The 20095-nt window shown below is 40.7% G+C and overlaps 1 pseudogene; it reads right to left on the reverse strand.

Annotated features, from left to right (window-relative positions):
- Positions 1 to 6057: 6057 nt before the first annotated feature.
- LOC149140740 (sucrose synthase 4-like) lies at positions 6058 to 8483 on the reverse strand (annotated as a pseudogene).
- Positions 8484 to 20095: the final 11612 nt, after the last annotated feature.

Genomic DNA, 20095 nt, shown 5'->3' on the forward strand with positions numbered 1-20095 from the left:
GCCTTATTTTGGAACATTAAGTTGCAATTCTAAACTCGTTTTCATCTCAGATAAATTTAATAGTAAATTTTCATCTCATTGGGTTTGAATAAATATGCATCCTCTCCTATGTGTACAACCTTACACTCGAAAGAGAAGGATTTTTTTTCTTGAATTATATCAAATAGATACAACCCATTCTAGAAATCTATTAATGGATTTTGGGGGGAGATTTTAATCTCATTAAGTCTTTTTTCGAAAAGAAGGGTAGAATGCGAAGATTGGAAGTAGAGGGAAAACTTTTCGTGGAGCAGATGCAATCTACATAGCTCTTGATTTAGACACTATCAATGGGATTCACACCAGGAACAACCATGGGGTGAAGCCCAACAAACTGCGTCTAGGATGTGTTACCACACAATTTAGCAGGGCCCTAAGGAAGGGAAACCTAAGAGACAAATACTAGACTAAGTGAAAACAATGGGACAATGACCCACTGTCACCCCAGTCAAGGTCCCCTGCACTTTATGGACTTTCACTGATGGGAGGAGTCCCGGTAGGAAGGAAATCACTTGAAATGGATATATCAATAACTATGTATGAAGTGATTTCACGAAGCCCATTCAAGGAGAGACACAATAAGGCTCAATGCTTCAAAGAAGCTTACACACTCTCCAAGAAAGACCTTGGGGGGAGAATATCAGGACCCAAGGTTTGAGCTATACAATGGTAATATGTACTTCTAAGGTCAAGACTCTAGGAGAAGATGTAAAACCTTTCAAAGGAGCTCTATGTGAGGATTTAATGCTTCCAAAAGGTTCTTCATTCTCTTTGAAAGATCGAAGAAATACTTGCGCTACACCTATGGTTTAATGAATAATTATGGGAAGAAATAATTCCAAGGCACTCATCACATCAAGGAAAGGGAGGAGAAAGGGTTTCTTATGGTTTATTCCACCTGTCCAAGGAAATACAAGCTAGGTTTCCCTTCCAAGGAATACTTAGGGCACAATAATTTAGGGATTAGTCACTATGAGAAGTCAACCAAAATTGGAGATCCTCAAGAAAAGACCTCAAGGAAGAATCTTGTTAAAACATAATCCAAAAATTCCTCCTCTAAAGGATTTCTCTTGATGCCCTAGCTAGTCGTCCAAGGAAAGAGGGGCTGAAATTTTAGGAGGAGAAAAGAAGAAAGGGAAGTTGAACACCAAATGATTTAGGCCATTGCCTTCTCCCTTGGGTTTATGGAGTCCTAGATGCATTAGATAAGCCAAATTTTTCTTCAAGGAGGCTAAAACAAGATGCCCTAGTTACCACCTTTCAACAAGTACCTACTATTAGAATATGGAATTTCATGAAGAAAAAGAACATGTCATCGCTAGGAACATTCATTGCATGTTATACCATGAATAACATATGCAAGAGCCAACCAAATAGCTTTCAAAATTATCTTCAACAAAATTAGGGCACAATAGCATTTCTTCTAGTTGCAACAATTACATACATTAGACAATTTGCAAAGAAATATTTCATCAACAAGAGAACTTACAAAATAATCATGCAATAAATCCATATAGATTCAAGTAGCTCCAAGACAAGATAAAAAATCAGCTCCAAATATCATAGTGCATCCAAGATACTCCAAAGATTCCAAGAGAAAAAATGTGAATTTCCTAAGAGGGCTGAAAATCCTAAGTGATGATGAATTCTAAAAAATGAGACTCACTTCTATTTATATGAGTCTCTCCAAATCGAATTAGCTTAATGAGCCCCCAAAATTATAAAATAATGTGCTAAGAACAAGTCTTGGTCATAAGCTGACCAAGTAGCTATCACAAGTTATGAATTAGTCATCCATAAGCTAGTTGAATTGATGACATCATGATGAAGAAGGCTTGTTGGAGGGACACATTGAGTCATCTAAGTGCCATGATGAGAGAGGGCTTTAATAAAGATGAATTAGAGGATGGACCCTAATTTTCCATGCAATTCATCATGTGGTGCCCCATAGTGGACTTGGGGCAAAAATGTTGGTCTCATGGATATCCTGATGAAAGATAAGCTTGTAGACTACTCCAAATGAGGGCTCTGACGTTGGTGCCTGCCTCCCATGTCTCAAGGGTGAGACAAACCTCCTCTGGGCATTGGATCAACTACCTTAATCATGTAAAGTCAGTTGGGTCATGTTGGTCCAAGTGCATCATATCACGAATAATGTGGGCAACGAACAAGCCATCGAAGGTGTTGAGAGTGCCCATGGCATGAACTGATGCTCAAACACATGATGGAGTCCCATGGGTATCAACGCGCCCCCTATGAATTTCAATATGATCCTCTGGTGGGCTTGGGCCCCAATTAAGTTTCCTAACCCATGATGAAACCACATGCCAATTACATATATGATCCAATGCGCTTCCTCACCAACAGGTAAACAATTCATTAGTGAATCTAAGTGAACCAATCTTGTTAATTAAGGGCATAAACGAGGCTTCATAATGGGCTTCCCTTCAAAATTTAGGGCTTTAAGCATGTAATAGTGTAACCTCCCTAGGTAGGAGTGGCTATTAAGCAACCCTATTAGGTGTTCCCAACCCCTAAGGGGGAAGATAGGTCCAAAGTCCATCCTTCAATTGATAGGGATAATTTGAATAATGATGAGGGATGTCCACATATTTAGGTGTATAGATGTAGGAGGGATCAATTGTGGATACATGAGTTACCCTGGCCTTTGTATTTCCACCCTTCTTCATTTTCCTTTTTCCTTTTCTTGATTTTTATTTGCATTATTGCTCGGGTCTCCAGGAGATGAGAACATGTTGTGTATGATGTAAGTATTTATTACCCCCTTTAGGTGGGGAAGTTCATCACCCACCAGGGGTTGGGACGTGCATGGGTTCCTTAATGATGTGGGGGCACTCATGGGGTCCTAGGAACTAGTATGATGACCATAATGAAGGGGTAGAGCTCATGTTTGGCTTTTTCCCATGCGCTAATATAATTTCTTGACCATATTTTGCATTTTATAATATTCTTCTTGTGTTTCTTGCTTGTGGCCAAGATATGCTTTTAATTTTTTTTTAGTTGCATCAACCTCTGGGGCAACATTTTCAGGCCCAACCAAACATGTGGACAAGGGGAGGGGGTGTACTAGTGCCTGGTGGTGGTGGGCTCCAGTATTGCAGCAATAATGCTGCAACTCCTGGGACTCCCGTCTTTACTTTTATCAACCGGGTAGTTCGTAACAAACTTGGAAGCGACGGTGCTGTATGCACAAGTACTAGCTCTTGCCGCAGTTGTCACTTGGTCAGCTAGCACAAGTCTGCTAGGAGCTTAAGCCAACTTCTATGAGCTCTTAGAAGAATCTTTTTAATTTATGGATGAAAGCTAACTCGAAGGAAGCTAATCTATTTGCGAAAAGAGAGTGAACAACTGAAGGAAAATGCAAACCCTAGCAAACCCTAATTCTACCAGCTAGTCCTACTGATGCAAAGGAGAGAATGCAAACTACTGAAAGAGATGCCATTACTTCTATGAAGGTAAAATACATGTGTCTAGACTACCTCTATCCAAAGAAAACATCTTTTTGTATTTTTGATTAAGTCGTCAGTTTCATCATGCATATGCTTTCACTTTTCTTTGACTGTGCAGGGGTGGATCAAGGAGGAGAAATTCTTGGAAGAGGTCGGGAAGGTTCAGAGAGGATCTAAGGAGTCCCTAACACCCTTCCAGAGAGTTTCACAAAGTTTGGCTATCAAGAAACCTCATTTGTGAGCTTCTACAGGAACTCTACAGGGGTTCTATAGGATGTTCAGGAATTTCTACAGGATGTACAGAAATTTCTACAGGATGTTTAAAAATTGGATTTTGGAGGATGGGTGAGTGAGGGAAGATGCATGAATGGATATGGAGGTAGGATATGGGTCTGGAGTGGCCCAAGGACTGGTGGATGGAGTGGTGAGAAGGTGTAGATGGCTAAATTGGCTCAAAGAAGGCTGAAACAATGATTGCACAAAAAGGTAGGGTTACGTGGGAAAGAGGACAGATGTGAGACGAGGAACCTAGCTAGGAGATGGAACAGCTAGCTCTGATGAAGCTTAGGTGGATGAGAGAGTGGTAGAGATGCCCTGAATGGTGTACATTTAACCGAATCGACAAAGTTTTGCAAATAATCAAAGTCCTAGCTAATCTAATCTAACTGTCAATAAAACGAATGAACAGCAGCTTTATTTGGAAAGAAAACCATGTACATCAATCATGCAAAGAAACATTTCAGAGATTTGAACCCATAACTAACTTCTGCAAATGAAAACAGTACACCAAGGATTGCATGGTCAAGCAAACTAGTGTTTTTGTTGGGGCAGCACTGTTTCTTCAATTCCAGCCCCTGATCCAATAAGGATGAGGTGAAACTGAGAGTTTTTTTGACCCTTTTCTTGGAGATTTTTTCCTGTTATTAACCTACTAAATCAATCTGAACATGAAAAGCTATTTTAATCATAAAAAAACAACCTAAATAACAAAACAAGATTTAAATCTAAATAGCAGATTTTATTCTAAGAATGCAGCAAAGACACATAAAGATAAACAAAGGAGGTATTGGGCACTCGAGATGGGACCAACCCCAAGAGCTACAGCCTCCTAAGAGAGATTTAGAGCTGGTGCAAAGCTGGATTCATCTTTATTGAGCAAGAAAAGAAGAGTTACATCAAAAACTGTCCACAAGGGAAAGCTTGAAAATGTGCTGAAATGCAAAGCTAATCTACTGACTAAAATCGAACTCCAAACTAGCTAACTTCTGCCTACAAAGTGACTAATGACTGGATAACCAAACGAATATAAAGTGACTAACTGAAATGAGAACCTAAGCCCTCTTATTTATACAAATTGAGGACCCCAATAGTCCTCCTAAACTTTAGGGACTCGGCTGCCCAAAACTTGCAGTTAACAGCAGTCTTACTTGACTTGCTTGGCTGCCCTTGTGTTAATTGATTTGGTGGCCCTTGAACTCCGAGCTGATGGTGGATAATTCGAGGTAAGGGCCCATAAATGAAGGGGACACCTTCCTAGAAATCCTCTCCCTTGTTCTCCCACGAATTTGGCTGCCAAGTGCTCATTAAAACCTTTGATTTTGTCTCAAAATTGACCAAAAAGACTACACAGAGCACACATTAGACTTGTTGGCATAATGACTAACCCAATTCACTCTATTAGCATAAATATAATAAAAAAATGCAATAAAATAATGAGAATGGTGGATTAAGTCGAATTAGGAGGTTGAATGAGCCCATTTAATTATCCATTTTTTGGGGCTCATCATCACCCCCCTACTGAAAGTGTTGCTCATCCTCTGAGCAACCAATCTATCTCCTCATCTTTGATGGCCTTGGTGGCCTCCCTATTATGCCAAGCTTTTGAAATGATGTCCTTTTCTCAGTCATGAAACCATGCTTTTCTCTCTGCTTCTTCCCACTGCCTGCTCCTTTTCCTAGAGAATTCTCAGCTTTGGTATGATTGTGCAAGTATATTCAATCAGATGGTGGCAATGGTGGTGAAAGGAGATGAAACCAGTGGAGGATGGAAGAAAAGAGTGGTTGCATGCCTCCTCAACAGACTTCAAGCTTCAAATCCCTCTCCATAATTGATTCTGGCCTGCCCAAAGGCTCTACAGGATGTTTTTGGTAGAAATACAAAACTTCCTATAGAAAGTCCTGTAGCTTCCTGTAGAAGGTTGAATCATGACTAGATTGTGTCCGAACCCTGAAAAAAATGAGCTTTCATGGAGGGGATGGATGTGAGGATGCCTAGGAACTTGGTAGGGACCCTTCTGCTTGTGTTGGGAGGCCCCCTTTCTGCATTGTGTTCCTGCAACCTGCAACAATTTCCAGGGATTAAACTTGTTTTTTTTTTTTCTCTCTGTTTCTTCCTTCTTTTTCTTTCTTGTTGTTCCTCTTGCTTTTCCTGTTGATTTTCCTGTGATGGTTTGCCCTAGGTTTTCTTTCCCTTAGCTTCCTTACCCTTAGTTTTCTTCTCTACCTCAATATCTTGCTTCCTCACGCTCTGTTTTGGCTTGTGCACTGATCAGAATGGGAATTCTGTATATGGTTCCTTCCCCGGAACGTGAAGGACAGTATCCCTCAAGTGTTTGTTCTTTGCAAACCATTCAACCAGTCCTGTCATGTTTTTCACTCTATCGAGTCTTGCCATAGAAAAGATAATGGGATTTTTACGGTCATTCAAAATACACATGTGTTCAGCTGTCTGTTCAGGATTGAACAAAAGTTCCTCAATTGAACCATGTAAAGCAGTAAGACGATGCTGCTTCTCTATATAAGGGAAATAAATCTGCATGTCTGCTCCAGGAGAAACAATGTTGAATTTGGGGTCAAAAACATCAATTCCATGAACCACACGATAAAGACCAGGAAGGGTGAAAGCAGTGTGGCTCTCATACTATCCAACAGTATCCTTGCTTCCAGCAATCTCTTGATATGTGCTAGTGATAATAAAATCTGCATGATTCATTGCAATTAGATCTGCAGTAAACTGGCAAGAGAAATGGTATTTTTCTTCATATTTTTTCCAGTATATGTCTGAATCTGGGTATTTGGTCTTCTCCAAAGCATGGGCTATGTTGCACTGAGTGATTCCTTGTCTATGTGAAATCAGAGATGCAACTAAATTTCCATCACTGTAATTGCCAATGATCAGATCAGGTTGACCTTTTAGCTCTGCCGTTACTTCATTTAATACATCCTCTGAAAATCTTTCCAAGTAAGGCCACACATCAAATCGAGAAACCCATTTCTGCAGAACTCCTTTTTCTGTTCTAAAGGGTACCCGAAGTATCCTTGAATGTTGTGTTCCACCAATTCTTTCAATTTGTTGATTGCATGTTGTACCATAGGCCTCAGGAATCAGCCGAGTCACCACAATAATTTTCGGTTTGATGTCCAATCCTTGATGTTTTATTCTCAGCAACATTTCATTCTCCAATGCACGAACTTGATCAAGTATATACACAACCTGTCCACCAGTATCTGGCATTCCTAAAACATTTGCTTGGCCAAAATAACCCTGAGGTGAAAGAATCACAACATTAAAGACCATAGGAATCCTTCCTAGAAATGTTTCTAAAGTTGATGGATCAGGGGCCTGCAGAGTCTCCAAGAGCAAATGAATCATATCCAAGACATGTTCTACATTGTCTCCCCAACCTTTTTCCAATCCCATTTCTTGTAATTTGTATTCAAACTCTGTATATGGTGTATTCTTGGGGAACTTTTTAAGATGTTCCTTTGCCTTTACCAAGACTGAGCGTAGCTTGGACAAACTTTGTATTCTCTCATTCAGCATCAGCTTCTGGCCTCTGTAGCTGTGTGCTCAAAGGAAATCCAGCAAGGGCTACATGCTTTCTCTATCATGGAATAATCTTGTGGACAAATGCCGATTGAGAAATTGAACTCCACTACCAATGGAAGATGGCTGTGTTGGGCAAGGAAAAGATTCATTGAAGGGCTCAAGGTCTAGCTCCAATGCATATTTATCCTTGACACTTTCATCCACAAGGTGCTCCTTGAATTCCAAATATTCAGCCACAGAAAGTTGTTCAACAGCAAGTTCATCAACATTGACACGGACATAATCCCACACACCAGGCCTTGGCCGTACTGCAAGAACAATCCATGGTGGAAGAATGATGGCCTCCTGTGTGGACCTTAACACATCTCCAAATAGCCCATCTTTGAGCGTTTGAAGTTCATCATTCTCTCCCAGTACCTCTGTTAGTCCATCTAATAAATGATGAGGCTGCAAAATCTTCTTCCCTTGTGCTACATATCTCTCTTCAGGCTCCAAATTTGATGAAGAAAAACTCGGGCTTTTCTGCTCTGGAAGGCTTTGCTATACTTTCCTGTAGGACATCTTCCTGTAGAACGCCCCTGCGCCTCTGAGTGAGCCCGATACACTGGAGAATTGTGAACCAGGCCACAAAGCTCAATGGAGGACGACGGGTTAATCATTTTGTGGAAGCAGAGGATGCATACTTCAGTTGAAAATGTTGCAAGTGCAGATGAACAACAGTTTGTGAGTTCCAGCCGAGCCTTCTTTAATTGCTGCGTGATTTGTGGTGAGGTGGCAAAAACGTGTGCTAGCCATGCAGACGGAAGTGTTGTCACGAATCATCATGTTTCCTACCTGTGATCACTCCATCAATTACGTTGAAGGTCAAACAGTCACCATTACTTGTTTCCCAATTTCCTCCTGAGATGGATGAGCGCATGTGTCTTATTCACCCACTGAGTGCTGTTGAACTAGATGAGGGTGGCCAGTTAGCTGGCCACCGATTTTATTTTTTTTAATCCCAACCATCTCATTGCTCATGCTGTTTCCGAATTACATTCATGCAATTAGAGGAATGAGTTTTAGTCACGTACCTGAAGTCGAATGGCTGCTGCGAGGTGCTGTGGCCTTTCATTTGCTACATGCACTGGTTTCTGTGGTTGCATGATGTCTTGGCTACTGATTCCTGGTTGTTTTCTTGTGCAGGTATCCTCTGGTCGGATCCACACTACAGGAGCTGGCTTCCATGTTCAGATCTGCACCCTCAAGCTGTTGATGTTGAATTTTCACAGGACAGAAACTTGTTTTCACCATTTCTCCCGAATGGTAGACTGGATCGATCTGAAACTTGCTGAGCATGTTCCTATCATCATTATGCACCTCCCATAGCAAAATTGAGATCAATGGATGCACATATTTTGAGAAAAATGGAAAATGGATGAAGATTACAGAGATCAATTTCTCGGAAACCATGCGTCGGAATCAGCTGAAACTGCTTGGGTAGGCTACTATCACCCATGTGCATCTCCCCATGAAACGGTTTTTCAAATGGATGCATGGTTTTCAAGTTAGGGCAAAAACAAATTATGTTCTATGTATTTTTTTCTTCAAAGCATTCTGCAAGTTTTTGCATGGTAAAAAAAAAAAAATGAGCTTGGGCTATGATGCAGGCATAGAGATGATGGAGGAGGAGTTTTAAGATTGCAGGAGGACTTCTGACCCCTTGAGGAAGCTCTCATGTTTTCCAAAATACCTTTTTCAAATCCATTTCTAGCTTCCTGTAGAAATCCTATAATTTCTACAGGAACTTCCTGTAGAACACACAGTTTTGAGGAAAGAAGCACAATGAGATGGAAAAAATGATGGAGAAGGGTGAGGGATGGAAACATGGATGCTTGCAGGCCTCATGGACAGATTCTCGGCCTTCAGGTCCTCTTCAGAGATCAATTTTGGCTCGTTTGTAGGCTTCCTGTAGAAGACACAAAACTTCCTGTAGAAGACATAGAACTTCCTGTAGAAGGCACAAAACTTCCTTTGTCTTTGTTTTGAGCGATCCTCTTGACCTGCAATGTCCTTCTTGCAACCTGCAATTATTCAATGGAAATTAGCTTTATTTTTCTTTTCTTTTTCTCTTTGTTTTTTTGAAAAACAACTAGGGCACCTCATGGAGGTTTTCACCCTAATTGCCTACCCTAGGCGCCTCGAAGGGAGGTTTTCACCCTAATTGCCTGCCCTGGGCGCCTCCAAGGGAGGTTTTCATCCAGGGATCTTATTCCCTTTTTATTTTATCTTATTTCCAACCCATTGACCACCTCATGGAGGTTTTCAATCAATGAGCCAATCTAAGGCGCCTCCGAGGAGGTTTTCACCTTAGATTTTTATTTTCATCTTATTTTCATATTTTCTTTTTCTTTTTTCTCCTTTTTTTCTACCCTACCCTACTTGAAAAAAACAAAATTCTTTTCAAGTATAAGAATACTTCCAATGGAGCCATGTGCACATCAAGATTAGAGATAAAATGATGTGGTGGCTTGAAATGCATGCTTTGACAGCTATCTAGATCTCAGAGACCAAATGATTTGACTTTGAAGGGATCAAATATAGCTGAGGAAGAGAGTACTGCTACAACTTAATGACTGTCTGGAACCATGTCTCAATATAGCTTTGATATCCTTGGTCCTTTTGCTGTTCTGGATCATTCTCCATATCTTCTTCTATCATGACCTTCACATCTTCCTCTTTTTGCTGACTTTTCTCTTGACTACATGGAGGGTTTGATGGTAACCATGAGGGAGCTTTTTCGATCTCTGATTCTGATCTCTTCTCTTCATCAAGTGCAGCCCATGGTTCTTCGATCTCCTCTTTTGAATCTTCTGTTTCCTTTGGTCCTTCAATGTTGTCAATATAATCTATGCTTTGCAACACTCCTCCTGAGCTATGGTGAAGATCGTTGAGCTCAAGAGGAGTCATTTGGACATGTTGTGCCTCAGCTTTGCAATTGGGTTGATCTACTCCATTGTATGGTTTTGGAAATGGTGGTACGGGTAGCTGAGTGGGGGTGTATATTTGAGATGGATGTGGATGGGGTTGTGGTTGGGCAGGCATTTGGGGTTGCCTTGGTGGAGCAGGAGGCGATGGTGGTGGATGAGCAGGTGGTGGAGGAAAAGAAGCGAGAGGAGTGTTGTATTGGGGCCTCCACCCCTGATGAGGTGCATTCCACTGAGGCTGTGGTTGAGCATAAGAGTGAAACGAATGAGCAGCTGGTTGGGCATAATATGGATCTGTGAAGGAACAAGGAGGAGGTGTGAACCAGGAAGGGTGAGCAGGGGGACCCCAAGAAGGCATGAAAGTGGCTTGATAGGGGTCATAATAGGTCTCGGATGTCCCTTGTAGTTCCTACTGGTAAGATCTAGGTCCATGTGGCCTCCTTTGGTTCATATAATAGAGTGATTCAGTGGCTCCTTTGGCTCTCTGATAAGCAACTTCAAGTCCAGGCAAGGAAGGGCACTGATTCGTAGGATGGTATCCTTCACAGACGGAACACACTTCTAGGGAGTGCATTGGACATTCATTCCTAGGATGCTTTCTAGTGCACCTAGGATAAAAGATGACCAAAGCCCTCTTGGCTTCCTCTTGCTTCTTTTGGATCCGCAAGGTATCTAGTTGCATGGAAAGAAACTGTCTTACCTCGCTCTTGAAATCTTCCATCTGATTTTCAAATTCATTTTTGGATAAGGTACTGCTCCCAACATTTCTGCTTCTAGCCATTCGCTCCAAAGGAATGGTTTCTTCTTCTTCTTCCCTTGAGGTTCTTCAGATATGTCTTACTGTCCACCTAAGGGTTATTTAATCACAGCCATCGAAGAAGAGAGAAGGTTGGTTGTGTGAAGCAGTGGGGGTGTTGTGCAATCATTTTTCTGAATTATCTCTACTCCTACAAGGCATGAAAAGAAATCTTTTTGGTTGATTTTTGCTTTTTTTCTTCTTGTACCTGCAAAACTAAAATAGATTGAACTGCAACTAACTATCTTGCTGAAATGAAAATGCGGAATTGAAATGAAAGTAGGAAAGGACTAATCTATTTTGCTCAAATGAAATTGCATGAATGAAATGCTAGTCTATGCTTGCAGAATTGAAATTGCGGAATTGAAATGCTAATCTATGAAAGCAGGAAATGCTAATCTACTTTTGCAGAAACGAAATTGCATAATGGAAATGAAATAAACTACTTAGCAGAAGATTGTAGTGGAAAATAGAAGAAAAGCAGCAATCACCAATACTCTGACGCTTCCCTGGCAACAACGCTAAAAAGATGGTGGGCTCTAGTATTGCAGCAATAATGCTGCAACTCCTGGTACTCTCGTCTTTACTTTTATCAACCCGGTAGTTCGTAACAAACTTGGAAGCGACAGTGCTGTATGCATAAGTACTAGCTCTTGCCGCAACTGTCATTTGGTTAGCTGGCACAAGTCCGCTAGGAGCTTAAGCCAACTTCTATGAGCTCTTAGAAGAAGCTTTTTAATTGATGGATGAAAGCTAACTCGAAGAAAGCTAATCTATTTGCGAAAAGAGAGTGAACAACTGAAGGAAAACGCAAACCCTAGCAAACCCTAATTCTACCAGCTAGTCCTACTGATGCAAAGGAGAGAATGAAAATTACTGAAAGAGATGCCATTACTTCTATGAAGGTAAAATACATGTGTCTAGACTACCTCTATCTGAAGAAAAAATCTTTTTGTATTTTTGATTAAGTCGTCAGTTTCATCATGCAGATGCTTTCACTTTTCTTTGACTGTGCAGGGGTGGATCAAGGAGGAGAAATGCTTGGAAGAGGTTGGGAAGGTTCAGAGAGGGTCTAAGGAGTCCCTAACACCCTTCCAGAGAGTTTCACAAAGTTTGGCTATCAAGAAACCTCATTTGTGAGCTTCTACAGGAAGTCTGCAGGGGTTCTACAGGATGTTTAGGAATTTCTACAGGATGTTCAGAAATTTCTACAGGATGTTTAAAAATTGGATTTTGGAGGATGGGTGAGTGAGGGAAGATGCATGAATGGATATGGAGGTAGGATAGGGGTCTAGAGTGGCCCAGGGACTGGTCGATGGAGTGGAGAGAAGGTGTAGATGGCTAAATTGGCTCAAAGAAGGCTGAAACAATGATTACACAAAAAGGTAGGGTTACGTGGGCAAGAGGACAGATGTGAGATGAGGAACCTAGCTAGGAGATGGAACAGCTGGCTCTGATGAAGCTTAGGCGGATGAGAGAGTGGTAGAGATGCCCTGCACGATGTACATTTAACCGAATCGACAAAGTCTTGCAAATAATCAAAGTCCTAGCTAATCTAATCTAACTGTCAATAAAACGAATGAACAACAACTTGATTTGGAAAGAAAACCATGTACATCAATCATGCAAAGAAAAATTTCAGAGATCTGAACCCATAACTAACTTCTGCAAATGAAAACAGTACACTAAAGATTGCATGGTCAAGCAAACTAGTGTTTTTGTTGGGGCAGCACTATTTCTTCAATTCCAGCCCCTGATCCAATAAGGATGAGGTGAAACTGAGAGTGTTGTTTACCCTTTTCTTGGAGATTTTTTCCTGTTATTAACCTACCAAATCAATATGAACATGAAAAGCTATTTTAATAATCGAAAACAAACTAAATAACAAAACAAGATTTAAATCTAAATAGAAGATTTTATTCTAAGAATGCAGCAAAGACACATAAAGATAAACAAAGGAGGTATTGGGCACTTGAGATGGGCCCAACCCCAAGAGCTACAACCTCCTAAGAGATATTTAGAGCTGGTGCAAAGCTGGATTCATCTTTATTGAGCAAGAAAAGAAGAGTTACATCAAAAACTGTCCACAAGGGAAAGCTTGAAAATGTGCTGAAATGCAAAGCTAATCTAGCTAACTTCTGCCTACAAAGTGACTAACGACTGGCTAACCAAATGACTATAAAGTGACTAACTGAAATGAGGCCTTAAGCCCTCTTATTTATACAAATTGAGGACCCCAACAGTCCTCCTAAACTTTAGGGACTCGGCTGCCCAAAACTTGCAGTTAACAGCAGTCCTACTTGACTTTCTTGGCTGCCCTTGTGTTAATTGATTTGGTGGCCCTTGAACTCCGAGTTGATGGTGGAGAATTCAAGGTAAGGACCCATAAATGAAGGGGACACCTTCCTAGAAATCCTCTCCCTTGTTCTCCCACAAATTTGGCTGCCAAGTGCTAATTAAAACCTTTGATTTTGTCTCAAAATTGACCAAAAAGACTACACAAAGCACACATTAGACTTGTTGGCATAATGACTAACCCAATTCACTCTATTAGCATAAATATAATAAAAAACATGCAATAAACTAATGAGAATGGTGGATTAAGTCGAATTAGGAGGTTGAATGAGCCCATTTAATTATCCATTTTTTTGGGCTCATCAGGTGGACCCAGTGATCATGTGGACCTAGAGAAGGAAGATGATGAAATAGGGATTGTAATGTGCATAGGGGAGTGAAAAATTTGTGAGATGGGAAAATGGGACCGCACTACCAAAATTGGGATTTCCCAAGTAGTGTCCTTCCTGAAGCTATAATCCAATAGGGGAGGTCTCATGGGACTAGGATTAAGGATTAACCCCCCATTTAAGGTGAGGGAACAAAACTAAAATCAAAACCCCTCCTCCTTCCAAGTCACCCAATAATCCACACCCAAAGTGTCCAAGGAAAAACAAACTTAAGGATCCAATTGCACAATTAAAAACATACCTTTAAGATTGGATGGCACACATTCAAACATACTCTCTCGAAAGATGGGTGAGAAGACATAGGACTGACTCAGGGAGCGAAGATCAAATTGTTAGTGCCTAAATCTACCTCAGGCTAAGAAAGGTAGGATCTAGGATAACATCAAACCACACTTAACCTAGTAGCTAGCCCTACCAGGTCGGGAGAGGGCTCTCTCCTGGTCAATATCAGTAAAATATGATCAATGAGGGCTTGAGATGACTGATAGAAATACTGATCTTAGGCTAGGTATGTGTGTGAAAGGGTTTGATTGAATAAAATGATGTTTTTGTTGGTTCCAATGGAAAGGTAGATTTTGGGTGCGGGGAATGAGGCTCAATCTTGCAGAGATCTCAATGGGGCAAGGTAGGCAATTGATTTTAGCACTTCAAATTGAATGAGATGGAAGGATTAGACAGGTGAGGAGCTGAAGAGGGAAATAAAACTCATGGATCGTCTTCAAACAGCTGAAAACATCAAAAACTAAAGCAAACCCAAGGTAGAGCACTGCAATTTCAATGGATTCTATTCTTTCCCTTGTTTGTTTTAGTTAAGAAGAAATAAGATAGATAATGACATACATAACACATAAGAAAATTCACAATTACAGAATAAAGCACTATACCAAGACAAATTTCCACATGAATCCCAAAGAGTGTTGCAAACCCTGATCTCAATTCCTTAGCCAAAATGCTGATATGAGTATACAATGAAGCTCAAAGCTTTCTCAAAAGTCCAACCATGCTAATGACTGAAAAATCACAAGATATAGACAAACCATAGCTCATCCTAGCCTCTAGGGGTCGAGCTCACTAGTTTAGGAGCTGTTCCAACTAATTCTAAACTGAGAACTAGAAATTAGGCAGTGGAACAGCATGCCTCTAGAAATAAGGGAACTGATTCATTCAGTTTCAAACAACTTTTTAATAGATGAATCTACCTCCATAAGTGAAAATTTGACATATTTACATCATGATCCATCAATTTACATTAAATTACATCACAAGTTTGACATCAAGAAGGAGAAAAAGTCAAACTGTCAAAAGCTACGTGAAAAACAGAGCATTTTTGGTCAAACTGGGCCAAATTTCCTCCATGCGCCGTGCCAATTTCTCTATGCATAACACCTGTTTGGAGACACTTTTTGAGACCTTCCTGGTGTCCAAATTCATTCCAAGTGTGCTTGTTCAAAAGGCCTACCTATAGCCTTTTCAACCCAAGTGGAATTTTTTAATTTGGCCTCCATTTGCTCCTCCGAAATTCAGTTCTCCCAACACTGCTTCCTGTGTGTGAAAATAGGGGCAGTAAGGTAATTTTTTGAGTGTTTTTGACTTTTTTGAGGGCTCAAAACCTGTCAAAATTTCTTGGCCATTGGTAGGAAAGCATACTTTTCCATGCCAAATCCAAAAATGCTGAGTTTTTGTCATTTGGAGTCTCCCATCAAAAGTGAGCGCCAGGTGGCGCGACGCATAGAGCAGAAAATTCTGTTTTTTGGGCAAAAATTTCTAAAAATGCAAAAAGTGCCCCGAATTTTTTGAAATTTGGGCTGAGTCTTCTCCATCAAGCATTGTGTTCGGCCAAGGAAGCCTCAACCAATATATGAAGTCTATCATGCTCTTTTCGCCTCCTTGATGCCCTTTTCAATTTTGCCTTTAAACTCCTGATTCTTGCCTTGCAGAATTTGTTTCTCGCCATGTAATGATAAGCCATATGTCTCAACAATGTCTTCCCCTTGTTGGAATTCTCCAAAAACCTCTCTAAGTGGATATTAGCTCTTTCAAGCCATGATTCCTGATCGACATTGATCTCTTGCTCAAGTGAAGTGAGCTCCACCTTCCTCCTTTTGGCAACTTGGCGGTTTTCCCGAATTTTTTGTAACTCCATAATCGCTTGCTGATCCTCAAGCTGCTTATTTCTTTGCTCCAGGTACCTTATTATCCACTTAGCTCTTTCCAAATTTAGGGACAAGGCATTGATGTCCGCCTACTGCTCTTGGATGATTTCTTTGAGATTTGAGCTTTGTGGGCCCAAATCCGTATCATCACCCTCAATGAGAACAAACTCAGTCTCCTACTTACCTGATGGTCCCTCATCCTGTAATGGCCTCTTGCCTTTGTCCTGAACATACTGTGCTAATGAAGGAAGCGATACCCCTTGCACCCCGGGTGGAGATAATACTCGCTTTGTTGTTGCGAACAATTGTCTAGTGCCCTTCTGATAGGTGATAAACACCGACATACTAGCTGTCTGTGTCTCATGACCTTCATGTTGATATGAAGGTTCACCTGTCTCATGCAAAACCTCTGGAGGTCCCTGAGGAGCTGTGAAGAACTCACAAGAAATGAAATCATCCCAAGTGATGCCCTACAAACCAAGCTGATGGATAACCACAATCTTAATGAGAGCAAAATGGTAAATGCTATTGAACTGCTGCTGTGGAGTCTTTTGTTATACTAGGGCGGTCATCTTCTCAATGTTTCAGCACATGAAGTAAGGGAGATTCATCATCCTTACCCTGGTAAAATGCATCAGCAACATGATATGATAGGCATATAAACGGGAAAACTGGCCCTCACAGCTGAAATACTTCATTATCAGTTTCATCAAAGGAGCATAAGAATCTTTCAGGTACCAAAAAGTAAAAACTCTACTGAGTTGTCTCAAATAACTGGGCTTGATGTATGGTTCATAATGTTACCTATCAATTTGTTGCCTTTTATTCCATTGCTCTCCAATGTTAGGAATACCGGTTGCTAGAGAAATAGATCCTAGTGTTAAGGTGAATGTTACACCAGCTAGAGTAGCTTGACCATCATGTAAATGAAGCACAAACAAACGAGCCAACTCATGGTGAAACTAGACTCTAGAAACCATCTCACAGAACTCATAGCAAGACTGGTGTTGGAAACAAGTTATGGCGAGAGGGCAGGCCTATAACTCAGCAAGAGTAGTGGGTTCCTCTCATATATGTTTGCCACCTCTACGAGGCCTCCTGAGTGCATGTACCTCTGTAGGAGAATCACTGTGTGTCTCCTCTTCACGATCATATGAAGGATCAGATTCCATCTCTACTAGTGGGTGTGTTTTCTCGATGAGTAGTAGGGGGTTTATTATGTTTTTTGATTTTTTGCCACCAAGGGAAAAGTATATGAGGGACTGTGAAGGGAGAGAGTATGAGGGATTTTGGAACTATTGGGACAGAGTTTTTTTAGGGAAACAGGGGATTAGGGAGTGATAAGTGAGCTTTGGGGATAACACTTAGGGTTTATGGATTTATATTTAGGATTTGGGACAATGGGATTTGGGGATTGGGGAAGATGATTTTTGGGAATATGGGGGTTAGGGAATGGGGAATAAGGTGAGAAAATGAGTGAAGGAGTGAAAAGGTGAGTGAATGAGAGAATGGACTTGGCAGCCAAAAAAAATCAATGCAAACCCTAGGCAACGGTTTCTTGAGAAATGGAAAGAATGTAGGGTTTGATTTTCTTCACATAACCACCATAAACCTTTAAAGAAAGACTCCTCCACTAGCAATGAAGAGATGGTGACTTACTTGCACAATAAAAGATTTGAGCGTTTTGGGGGATTTGAGGGAGTTGTTGAAGTGAAACGGGCTTGGCAGCTCTATGCGCCGCACCTCAAACCCAACGCGTCGCGCCCTTTCAGTGCGTCGTGCCCATTCAACTTTACACTGGAAATCACGGTCCTATGTGTCACACTGCTTATGTGTGCCGTGCGACTCACCCAGTATGCCGCGCCTCTGATTTTGGGCAATTTCCTCCAAGTTTCTCTTGCTTTGTTCAAACACAGCCTTGACCTTATGCACACTTTGTTGCTTGAATGGAAATGAGCTTTTAAATTGAACAAATCATTTGTATACAAGGACCTTTAATTTTTGTTTCATAAAAACCCACTTTTACAACGTTTGTAATATGACTTGACTTTTTAACTCTATTTTTTGAGCTTTTGATTTTATTTGAGCTTGTGATGAACTGAATGACTTGTTTTTGTTTGCTTTGTAGGGGATTGGAGCTACTGAGGCTAGGGAAAGAGACCAGGGTTGCCATTGAACTGATTTACATATGAGGGAGATAAAATTACTTGAATTGATACAATAAAACCTGAAAAACTCTGTTTTTCCTCAAAACAAAGTTTTGAGGAAAAATACATCTCTGGCCACTTGATTATGAATTTTATTGGTGCTGGAACCTCCTCATGTGCTTGTTGACTATTATTAGACATTTTGAACACCTATTTGATGAAACCCTAGACCTAATGACAGTGAAACCCTACACAAGACTTTTGCAAATTTTAAAGACAAGAAGTGACTGAAAATGATCTTGATGAGCAAAAATAAGCTAGCAGGTAAAGGACATGAGGGAAAATGTAGGAGAAGCCACTACCATCATATGATCCATGCTCTTAATGGAATGCAGCTGACTAGGCGGGACACCTAATATGCAATGCATCAAGAGGATTTGATCTCTGACGGAGGGATGAAGATACCGACACTAACATTGGCTCCAATGGTGATGGTAGCTCCTTGGAGGTGCCAAGAACTACAGATCTCTGGGAAAGCAGGCAATGCCTACGTCCATTGGGCTATGGAGTCAATAACTTCGACAAACCAAAACCAAACTCTTGACTTAATGACTCAATTTCAAGACTAAAATGTGACTCAAAATTGACTCATTTTCAAGACTGAAATCGACTAAAAGACCTGACTCTAACAAACCAAACCAAAACTGAAATCAAACCTCAGTTTTATAGCCTTCACCTCGGGCCCCATACTGAAGAATGAAAACAGTACACACTTGCAATGGAATTTAAACAAATCGGTATGTACAATGATGCATATGACAGCAGAAAACATTTCACAAATAGTACCGTTTGAGTAGCTGACCGTTGACCGGCCCACTAGGATAGTCTTCGCCATTCATTTCTTGCAAGAGGAAAGCATTTTGGCCCCGATATGCAGCAATCCTGTAAGGTCCTTTCCAAAGATTTTCAAACCTGCCATGTTTTCATTTCTCTTCGTTCCTTGCATCCCATTTCAGCACTATATCTTCTTTTTCAAACTTGTCCTCCTTCACCTTTCGATCATATATCTTTTTGATTCTCTCTTGCAGCTTGAAAGTGTTATGAAATACCTCCTCTCTAGTTTGCTGCAAATGAATCATTTGATTGATTCTCCGCTGCAAACTATCATCTTCACTACCTGCTTCTTGCAGAAGTTTGACCACTGGGACTGCCAAAGAGGTCAGGAAGACTGTGTCCACACCGTACACAAGCTCAAAAGGAGACATGCCTATAGATTTCTTTTGACTTACCCTGTCTACCCAAAGTGCATTGACCAGCTTTTTGTGCTAACTGTTCTTGTTAGTTTCCAGTAGCTTTTTGATAATGTTGACCAAAGATTTATTTGAGGATTCCACCAATCCATTGCCTTGTGGGTAATAGGCAGTCGAGTGCCCTAAAGTGATTTGATATTTATGAAATGAGTCAATCATTCTTTTAGATTTAAAGGTTGCTACATTGTCAGTGATCAACTTATTTGGACAATCAAAACGAGACAAAATGTTGTTTTCAAGAAATGAGATAATTACCGAATCAGTGGTCTGTCTTGTCAGAATCGCCTCAATCCATTTGGTGAAGTAATCCATCGCTGTGAGGATCCATTTATGCTGTGCTAAAGAAGAAGGATGGATCTCGCCAATGAAATCCAAACCCCACTACTAAAATGGAGCACTTACTTCAATGGGCTTGAGTGGTAAAGGCTGCAACTTCCTCTTACCTTGAAAAATCTAACATTCGTGGCAGCTTGCTACTATTTTGTACACATCAGAAAAAAGATTTTGCCAATAATATCCCGCTCTCAAGATTTTATTGGCTGTTGTCTTCTAGAAAAGATGCCCTCCGCAATCCCCTTTGTGAAAATCTTCCATAACCTGTTTTGCCTCTTCTTCCACTAAACAATTGAGCAAGACACCAC

This window comes from Pinus tabuliformis, chromosome X (genome assembly GCF_031772625.1).
Source record: "Pinus tabuliformis cultivar Carrire ecotype Pingquan chromosome X, CPIR1, whole genome shotgun sequence".
Classification (NCBI taxonomy): domain Eukaryota; kingdom Viridiplantae; phylum Streptophyta; class Pinopsida; order Pinales; family Pinaceae; genus Pinus; species Pinus tabuliformis.